The sequence below is a fragment of the Dendrobates tinctorius genome, unplaced genomic scaffold, assembly GCF_039654945.1.
Source record: "Dendrobates tinctorius isolate UK_male_01 unplaced genomic scaffold, ASM3965494v1 ptg000125l, whole genome shotgun sequence".
Classification (NCBI taxonomy): Eukaryota; Metazoa; Chordata; class Amphibia; order Anura; family Dendrobatidae; genus Dendrobates; species Dendrobates tinctorius.
This window is the reverse complement of record NW_027361793.1, coordinates 5,854,272-5,864,906: the sequence shown is the minus strand read 5'-3', so window position 1 is coordinate 5,864,906 and position 10,635 is coordinate 5,854,272. Positions and strand designations below refer to the sequence as shown.

At 46.0% G+C, this 10,635-nt stretch overlaps 1 long non-coding RNA gene across 1 annotated transcript; it reads left to right on the top strand.

Annotated features, from left to right (window-relative positions):
- The first annotated feature begins 869 nt into the window (after window positions 1–869).
- Window positions 870–2,859, top strand: LOC141047016 (uncharacterized). Its single transcript, XR_012219728.1, has 3 exons — window positions 870–900; window positions 1,408–1,558; window positions 2,038–2,859. It is a non-coding gene; the product is annotated as an uncharacterized lncRNA (long non-coding RNA).
- The last annotated feature ends 7,776 nt before the right edge of the window (window positions 2,860–10,635 follow it).

Here is a 10,635-nt window from a genome sequence, read left to right as displayed (position 1 = left end):
ACTGCCGACTTTAATTCTCCATTGAGTTTCGTGTTTCAGGACGACCCCCGACTTTTCCCTATAGCCGGCAGATTTTGCTCGACCCCACTTTTGGAAAAGTCGGGTTTCATGAAACGAAACTCGACCCTAAAAAATCAAGTCGCTCAACACTACTGGTGGTATATAAAGAAATATAATATATACATTAGCCCGGTGGCTCAGTGGTTAGCACTGCAGAGTTTGGGTCCTGGGTTCAAATCCCACCAAGGACAACATCTGCAAGTTGTTTGCATGTTCTCCCCGTGTTTGTGTGGGTTTCTTCTAGGTTCTCTGGTTTCCACCCACATTCCAAAGACATACTGATAGGGATGAGGTGTATATTATTTTTTTTTTTTTTTTTTTTCAGATCATATGATGGCTTATAACCAAATTCTGGACGCATGACTCCCCCATTCATCAATAATATTATTTTTTTTATTAATTTTTATGGATTTTTTTTTTTTGTATATTTTTGTTTATGTTGAATATAATTGAATGTCGGATATCTGACAATTAGAATACTGAATAAATTATATTACACGCATCTTATCATTATTTGTTAGACAAAAGATTGTTGTTTGGATTATTGTGAGCCCCACCGGGATAGTGATGGTAATGTCTTTAAAGCGCTGTAGAATTAATGGCGCTATATAAATGAGTAATATATATATATAAATGAGTAATATATTGTGAGAATCATGTGGGAATAGTGGATGAGGGCAGGTATATCTCGCCCAGATACCTTTCCTATGTGGCCTAGTCTGGTCAGTATCTCACCTGGTGACTAATGAATAATGGGAGGCGGATATAAAAGGATGCCAGGTGGTTGTGTGAGTGTCTCAGCCTGGGAACACAGAGAGCCTGTCTGTGTGAGGCACACACGTGAGTGAAAGCAGTGCCCACTGCAACTGTGGATTGGCTGGACGGGAGAAGTCCGCCAGTTGGTAGTTAGGTTGTTCTCTGTTTAGTTAGTGCCGGATAGGCAAGGATTTGTTTTATGCTTTTTTTCTTTATGCATTGCTTTCACCTTTAATAAACCTGACCCAGTGTCAGCTATACCCGGACCCCGGCTGTGCGCCTGAGTTTCAGGCTGAACGCACGTGACCTTTGACCCCAGCAAAGGCGATCCCGGAGTGTTTTATCACTATATATACATATATTTATCAGGATGGAGCCCAGGATAAGGGACATATTTCAGGATGGAGGGGATATGTGTATATATAGGGGGGCCCAGCAGACTCTAATTACGCCATTGGAGATGTATCCATAAATCCCGAATGGGATTCCTGCACAAATGCAAGGCAGTTGCAAATTGGTAATTATAAGGTTATTTAAGAATTAGTTTTAAAAAATGGACTAAGAATAGTGTGTTTTATTTTTGTTTTTTAGAGAAAGATATTAAACAGAGATGGCGGTCGGTGAGGGACAGGTTCAATAAATTCATCACCAGCTGTCAAATAAGTGGCTCCTCTCTCATGCGTCAAATCTTTCCTTTTTATGACAAGTTGCAATTTCATCTCACAAGCAGGACATTGCGGAGGTAAGTTTTTCCAAAAAATAGATAAATCCGTAATTAACAATATATCTAGCCTCTATGTTTTCACGTGTCGTAGCACAATTGGCTGCGTATTGAACACTGTGTACAGCCGCAGCGTTCAATCCGCAGTGTCCAGATGTTACAGCATAGTGGAGGGGATTTTCTGAAATCCCATCTCCACTATGCGTACAAAAATGGATGTGTCAGACCTACATCACCGGACATACGTCACATCTTTTGAGACCACAGCATGTCTATTTATCTTACATTGGCGCTCTGTCTCCACAAGATAACTAGCAGTGTATTAATAGCATGCGGTGATTCTGTATGTGTTCAACGAAAACATACGTTATCACCACTCGAACAAAGAAGGGAGCAGCTCTTTTGGCGGAGCAGGTTTTTTGCTGTGTCCAAAGGGTTGCTGCTATGTAGTGTGGAAATATACCCTACTAATGAATAATTGTTTTCTTTTTTTCACACAGCACTTAAGGGAACATTTGTCCTCCTAGGCCTCCTGCTGATGAGGAATCTGAAGATGGAGCAGGAAATTCTTCTGGAGCTGGTGCCACATGTTCTCCATCTGGTGCAACAGCTTCCGCTGGTGCCACATCTTCAGCAGCTGCTGGCACATCTGCTTCTGCAGCTGTTGGAACATTAGGTTCAGCAGAAGCTGATGTAACAGAGGAGAGAAAGAGCTGCCTATCCGGTGGCAGGAGAGCCGAACAAAACAAAGTTAAAAAAAAATTATGATAAAACAGTAAAAATCGCTAATGATACTCTGGATTTGATAAAAAAATCAACTACAGAGGATCATTTCGTTTTTTTTTTTTTTTTTTTCCTTGACTATTGCAAGCAAGACTCGCTCCCTGATAGTCAGTCAATTTTTATGGTGCAGATGTCACTAACAGCTTTGGAGGACCCTGCTCCAATTTCTCCCTATCAAGACATTTTGATGGAGGTTTTTGGACTTTTCTGTCCGAGACAACAACCCCAACAGCGAGAACCTGACTACCGATACAGTAGACCAGCCAGCAGTTACTCCCAGCATTCTGAGTCAGGAAGCACACAAAGGCTGGGACCCTCACTGATTGCCACTTTCCTTTCTGATTCAGCAACATCCTATGGGTATTGCCCGGACTACCATTATTTAAATTGGTGTGCAATTTTTGGTGAAGATCTTTGAAGTCTGCCACGCAGAGTTGGACGTTGCAACCACAAGGCCCGCTTAACGACCAAGAGATTAGTCTACTTTTTTGAAGCCATGCAACTTTTTTTTTTTTTATGTGGTACAAAAATTTACTTATTTGGCCATAAGTTGACTATGTTTTCATATTGAAAAAATAATGATGTTTGTCATGATTTGTTTATTGGTTATAAAATAAAGTTATATTTTCAAATATAATTTTTGTTTTTTATATACATTAGCATAAGGGGGCTATACAAGGCCTCTATCTCTGACTGTGTCATGGGTATATGAGCGCAGGACTATGGGATAGAGGATATGTATGATGGCATATGGGCACGGGACCATGGGAAGGAGGATATGTAAGATGGGTATATGGGCACTGGACTGTGGGGAGGAGAATAATCATGATAATTTGTTTGAACAAACCCCTCTTAGTAACTAGAAAACATAAAGCACGTGAAATTAACAATCATAATTTTTTTATTACCTAAAAATACAGATTAAACTTTTCTTTTCAGAAAAACAAAAAACACATTTTGATATTGATCTTGGGTTCTTGTTTTGGGTCGGTCAATCTTCTGATATCCTTCTCTGCTGTTCAGGCTGCACAACACTAGCAGAGGAGTTTTGCCAGTGCACGGCACCTTGTGGACTTATAAAATAGTCAGTAAAGGTCACACACACACACACACCCCCCCCCCCCGAGTTGGATGGCCTTCCCAGACCCACGTTGCGCACTGTATTAAATTCTGGCTGATGGTACTCCACATCTACCTCTGAACTGTACTCACGAGCATAGTTATGGAGTACACAGTGTGGCGCCCCCAGGAGTATGGTCGCCACAATGGCATTGCCTTCCTCCTGGGAGGGTGATGTCATGCTTGAAGGCAATAAAGGGTCTCTCTCGCAGTTAACCTATACATGCAACACAGTTCCATTCCAGGCCAGCAGGGGGAACTCTGAACCAGAATTGAGGGGAGCAGTGCGCTCTGAGGGCTAAGAGAAAGGAGTAAGCGTGAGGAGGGGGAAGTGTGCAGACGTGAGGAAGAAGCGCGGAGATCGAGCAACGAGGGAAGGCTCATCTCCATCGAGAGCGCATGATCTGGAGCCTTGTCTCCATGGTTGTATGGATACTAACGGTCCTGCAACAGACACCAGAGGAGTAGTAGGTTGTAAATGCACTACTCCCGCCTTAGACTTGAGGGCACAACAGCAACTTGGATAGTGAGCCGGGACTTAGGAGCAAGGAGTCCCCGAAACATGCTACAGCTGTCTGCCGTACAAGTATAGTTCTTGGGAACATCTTACACTGGAGTTCCTCCTTTAACTCAGTACTGGGAGTACTTCACTCAAGTAAGCGCTAGGAAGGAGACTGCACAGCCCATCTGCTGAGAGAGAATCCCTAAGTTGCTTCCAGGCTAACCTGCTCTGGTACCATCTGTAACCAGGAACCTAGACTGCAATTATCAAGTAAAGGTACAGAAATTGCATATCTCTGTGTCTTGTCTGCTTCCTACCCTGCTGGCACTGCTACATCCCCGTGCCAACCACAACTACACTGACCTGGGATTATTATAACAGAAACGCCTAATACCTTATACACCATAGATGGCGGTAGCCTATTGTAATGATTACCCGCCATATTAATGAATCGTTCGACTCCATAGACGTAAATATATACACAGAGAAACATGGAGTAACTGAATCCACAACGAATTTTAATAAAGTATAACAAATTTTATTATGACAAATGTATACAATAAATATTCATAGCAAAGTTGCACATGACTAGCTGACACCAAGAATCAGGGGGATGGGGGAAAACACATGACCCACTGCACCAAATAATTACAGTAAACCCTGCTCAATGGAAAGCCCAAATGATGTATGCATAAAGCACTGCTGTCTATAATCATTACAATAAGATCACAACCATAATAGGTCTAAAAGAGGCAGCAGGCTTAAACGGCTGACACAAAATGAGAAGGGGTAGCGGCAAGCACATCCCATATCCTGCATAATAACGCCATAATGGCAAAATATAAAACAAAGGGAGAGCTTACCGAAGATGCCCAGGTACCCCAGAGTGTGGAGAGATCCCCGACGCACGTTTCGCGCTACCAAGGAGCGCTTTCTCAAGGAGAGAAAAGACCTATTATGGTTGTGATCTTATTGTAATGATTATAGACAGCATAATAAAATTTGTTATACTTTATTAAAATTCGTTGTGGATTCAGTTACTCCATGTTTCTCTGTGTATATACTGACCAGGGATTACAGCTCCACCTGTGAGGAGCTTCAACATCTTTGCTGCACCACACCACCAGTCACAGAGGATCTGCATGCAGCGTCGGCTTAACATCTCAATTGCCAAACACCACAGGTGGCGTCACGAACTATTCATTTAATCCACTACATTCCACCATTCAATCTCCCCTATTAATTGGGCGTCCAGGGCCACGGACCGGGTCACTGCTGCTGTGACACATCCCGCTGAGACCGGCCCGGTACCGAGTACCCCACAGCCCTGGGAGGGCAACCCAACTTGGCGTCACAAACAGGATTAAGAAGCCCGGTATCCCCGGGTCCTGTGTGCCAGAGACTGTTGTGTGCTATAGACTGTGTGCGAAATTGGCGCCATTGCTGCCATTATCCTGCTGATTGGCGCGCAAGGGAAGAAAAGGGGCAGGTGTTATGAATGGGTCACCGAGGAGAAAAAAGCAAAACAAGCTAAGTCACAGAAAACCAGAGAGGTTGGTAACTATGCAGATTGCAGATCCCTGATCCTACCACACAACTAGCAGCAGCCGTGGAGCGTACCTACGATGTTCTTAGACGCTTCATCACAGCCGGAGGACTAAATAAGCCGGAAGCATGAAAAGGGGAAAACTAACTGCCCCAGAGCAGACCCCAAAGGAATAGATATCCCCCACACATGTATTGACGGTGAAACAAGATGAAGGCACAAACACAGGCAGGAAAATAGGCTGAGCAAACGATGGGGCCTAATTTAACTAGAAAGGAAAGGAAAGGAAAGACACTGTCTGCAACCTGCAAAAAACCCTACAAAAATAATGTCCAACACTTCTGATAGCAAAATTAACCCTGAAGTCACTAGACTTCTCCCACTATATCAGCACTCTGAAATATTCTGAGACCGAGCAAAAAGAGACCAAACTAGTAAGGGACAAAAAGCAAATTGGCAAAATACTGATAAATAAGAGTGGAAACTCAGCACAGCCCCCAGCCGGGGCTGGCTGACCACACAAAAAACTGAATAGACCAACAAAATCAAGTGTGAACATTAGCAGAAAAACTTAGCTTCAGATGACTGGAACAGAGCTGAAAACCAAGAGCTGACAAGCCAGAAGGAGTCACCAGCAACTTAATAGGGCGTCGGCTGTCTTAAATCCAATCTGAGACTCCTGAGGTCCAATCGTCATCCTCATTCTCAGGTGGCAGATCTCCACCGATCAAATCAGCCTCACTACCTCCTGTTACCACCAGAGGGAGTCTGGAAGGAGAACTCACAACTGGTGAACCAGAGAATGAACTCACAACAGGCAGGCCTTCGTAGGAGGAGCACCTCAGAGAGCGCGCGAAGCAGTAAGGTCCCACGCGGGAAGAGGAAAAGCACGCGAGAAGTGGGAGGAGCTGAGGCCTAGAGCCCGGAGCATCGGGCCTTCGAAGCGGCCACCGGTAAGCTCACACAACCCCCGGCCCTGGCTAACGTTAACTAGGGGAGGAAGAGAATGTCTGTGCCACGCAGCAATGCAGCGGCGGACGCCGCCGCCAATCCCTCGGCGCCGCAAGGAGTAGCACCCACCGCAGTGGTCCCCATAATGCCGCTGTCCATGCCCTACATACCGGGAGCGGCCTGGCTACCGCAGTACTCGGGTGTGTCACACACCCTGAGTGAATTCAAAGAGAGACTGTGTAGTTTGCTTGCAGTATACCCTTTGTCTGAAAGCCAGAAAGTGAACATCCTGATTGGGCAGCTAACAGGTGCAGCACAGAGAGAAGTAAAAGCCTGGCAGGACACTGATAAAGAGACTGTTAAAAAGATTTTGGCCAAGCTAGAAAGCACCTTTGACACCTGCACCGCAGCTGAAATCAAGATGAGGTTCTTTGGATGTAAACAGAAAGTGCAGGACAGTATAAGGGACTATGCTCTTAACCTACAGGAGGCGCTGCGAGCAGTAAAACAAATAGATCCTGACAGTGTGAAAGAGGAAGACAAGCTGTTAAAGGAACAGTTCATTGAAGGACTCCTATCCAGTACCCACAGAGCACAGCTGCGCATCATAACCCTACAAGACCCTGACCTGGACTTTGCTGATTTTAAGGACAGGGCTATTCGAGTACTGCAAGAATCAACTGACAGTTGTCCAGAGCCCCCTAGGTGCCCAGCGATCACCAACCACCAGGAAGCAACCTCCTTCCATCCCTGTGGAGGCTGATGCCCAGACTCTGGATAAAGACCCAGCTGCAGATCTACGTCTACAGGTCCAGGAGTTGACCAAAGGAATATCTGCCCTTACTAAAACTGTGCAGTCCCTGCAGGTGTCTTCCAAGGAGAATATCCAGCTCGCCTCCAGTCCGGAGGATGTCCTATGGCTTCGGAGGAAAAGGATTCCGCCACTTTGAGGGAGAACCAACGATCGCTATGACCCGGACTGACGTCCCATCTGTCTTAACTGCCGCAGGACAGGCCACATCGCCAGGTTCTGTCATTTAAACGAGCAACCCCTGAGGCAGAGGGCCAACCCCCAGAAATAGGATCCCCAGGGCCAAAGAACTGGAGAGCCAAGTATGTTGGAGGGAGACCAATACTTCCAGTGGTGATTGATGGCATCCCCCTGAATGCTTTGCTGGACACTGGCTCCCAGGTGACCACCGTTCCGTACATTCTTTACAAAAGGTACTGGGCTGACTTTGAACTTACTCATGGCCCAACTGATGAACTGACAGTAGTTGCCAGTAATGGCCAGTCTTTACCCCAAGTAGGATGTAAAGAAATTACTGTTAAAGTGGGCAGAGTAGAGCTTAAATCTCAAGGTCTGATAGTTGTGGATATTGATCGACGTGAATGTAATCCCATGATGACTCTTGGTACCAATGTAATTGAAAACTGTCTTTCCGAGGTTATTGTCTTGTTGTAACAGGTGGCTGAGACTACTGGTTCCGGTGAACAACGAGTCCTGCAGAAGGAGATCAAGGCCCTGATGCAAAGACAACAGGTAGAACTCTCTGGTGGAGAAATTGGCAGTGACAGAGTGAGTGATCTTTTCCCCATTGCACTACCTCCCAGATGTGAAATGTTGATTTGGTGTCGGGCAGCCATATGCCTCAGAGGGAAGGATTACCAGGTATTGGTAGAACCAGTATATTCTGATAGCAGGCCCACTGTCCTGACAGCCAGAGGGGTAGTTGATGTACGTAAAGGGAGAGTACCTGTACGCCTTTTGAATTGTGGGAGGAGGAGGCCACAATACCTCGGTATGCCACAGTTGCTAAGCTGCTCACTGTTAATAACAATTCATTGCAGGCAGCAGAGCCCTTGGTCTCATCCGACCAGATGGAGGACAATGGCTCTGTCAAGCAGCTGGAGGAGTGGTGCCAGAAACTGCAGGTGGGGACTGACTCTACACCTTCATACCAGAAAAATGGGGTTTACAGGGTGACCCAGGAGTATGAGCAGGTATTCAGTAAACACCCCCTAGATTTTGGGAAGGCAAATGGGGTTCAACATCATATACCCACTGGAGATCATCCACCCATAAAAGAAAGGTACCGGCCTATACCCCCAACACAATACCAATGTATTAATGGTATGTTGCGAGAGATGAAGGAAGCTGGGGTTATCAGAGTCAGTTGTAGCCCTGGGCAGCTCCAATAGTTTTTGTAAAGAAAAAGGATGGTACCATGAGAATGTGTGTTGATTACAGGAAAATTAACAGCATTACACATAAAGATGCCTACCCATTACCTAGAATTGAGGAATCCTTAGCTGCACTTAAGACCGCTAACTACTTTTCCACCTTGGATCTCACTAGTGGGTATTGGCAGTTTCCTGCGGCAGACAAGGAGAAAACAGAATTTACAACTCAAATAGGTCTCTGTGAGTTCAATTATGTGCCATTTGGGCTCTGCACTGCTCCAGGAACATTCAACGGCTGATGGAGTGCTGCCTGGGACACATGAACTTTGAGACAGTCCTGATGTATCTTGATGATGTCATTGTTTTCTCCAAGACTTATGAAGATCATCTGGAACACCTAGATGAAGTGTTTGAAGCCCTGTCCAACTTTGGCCTGAAGGTGAAGCCTTCCAAATGCCACCTGAAGCCCAAGGTACAGTATCTCGGTCATGTGGTGAGTGCAGAAGGTGTGGCACCAGATCGTGACAAAGTCACAGTCATCCGGGACTGGCCGAAGCCCAGCAACCTCCATGAAGTACGGCAATTCCTCGGGTTTTTAGGCTACTACCGAAGGTTCATCAAAGGCTTCACTGAAATAGCCACCCCCATGCAAAATCTTCTGGTGGGGCAGTCCAAGAAAGCCAAACAGAAGAATTACACATTTGAATGGACTGAGGAGTTGGAGAGGTCCTTCACCTGAATGAACATGGCTCTCACAGGAGATGAAGTTCTGTCCTATCCAGATTATGACAAACCCTTTGTGTTGTATACTGATGCCAGCAACATGGGACTGGGAGCAGTACTGTCGCAGGTACAGAATGGAAAAGAAAGAGTGATCTCCTACGCCAGCAGGAAGTTGCGTCCCACTGAAAGGAACCCTGACAACTACAGTTCCTTCAAGCTGGAGTTCCTTGCCATAGTCTGGGTTGTCACTGAAAGGTTCAAGCATTACCTAGCTTCAGCCAAGTTTACTATCTTCACAGACAACAACCAGTTGACTCACTGGGAAACTGCCAAGCTAGGTGCACTGGAGCAGCGATGGATGGCTCGGCTATCTAACTATGAATTCACCATCAAGTATCGAACAGGGCACAAGAATGCCAATGCTGATGCGCTGTCCAGAATGCCTAATTTGCCAGATGCAGGAGAAGACCCTGAGGCTCTTGAGGAAGTAGAGTTGCCTCCCTTCCACCGGCCAATTGTGGCCCAACGTGCTCAAGGAGTGAGAAACAGACGGTCTAGCATGAAAGAGGTCACCCTAAATCCATTGCCCCATCATGACTGGGCAGAAACTCTGGATGATGACCCCGCAGTCTGCCTGGTGAAGGAGCTACTGTCACAAGCTGACTCACGGCCAGAGTCGGATGTTCCTGAAGAAACCCAGTAGTTGTGGAAGGAAAGAGGTCAGTTGTTCATTTATGAAGGAAAGCTGTGTCGGAGGAGTATCAATGCTCACACTCATGAGCTGGTCTGGCAGGTGGTAGTCCCAAAGAGAGAGGCATCAATGGTCTTGGAAGCATACCACAATGGAGCTGGACACTTCGGATGGAAGAAGTTGGAAGCATTGCTCCGGGACAGATTCTACTGGGCTGGTATGAGGAAAGCCATTGAAAAGTGGTGCCGGGAGTGTGGACCATGTAACCTGCGCAGAAAGGATCGAAACAGCCAGAGAGCTCCTCTGCAGCCAATAGTGACCAAACAGCCACTCGAGTTGGTAGCCCTGGACCATGTGAAGCTGGTTACAAGCCGGTCAGGCTACATCTATGCTCTTACCATTGTGGACCACTACTCAAGATTCCTGGTAGTTGTGCCTGTCAAAGATCAAACAGCCAGGACAGCAGCCAGAGCATTCCAGCAGCACTTCTGTAGACCACATGGATATCCTGAGCAAGTGCTTACAGATCAAGGTCCCGCCTTTGAGGCAGAAGTGTTCCAGGAATTCTGTAACTTGTATGGTTGTAAGAAGATCCGGAC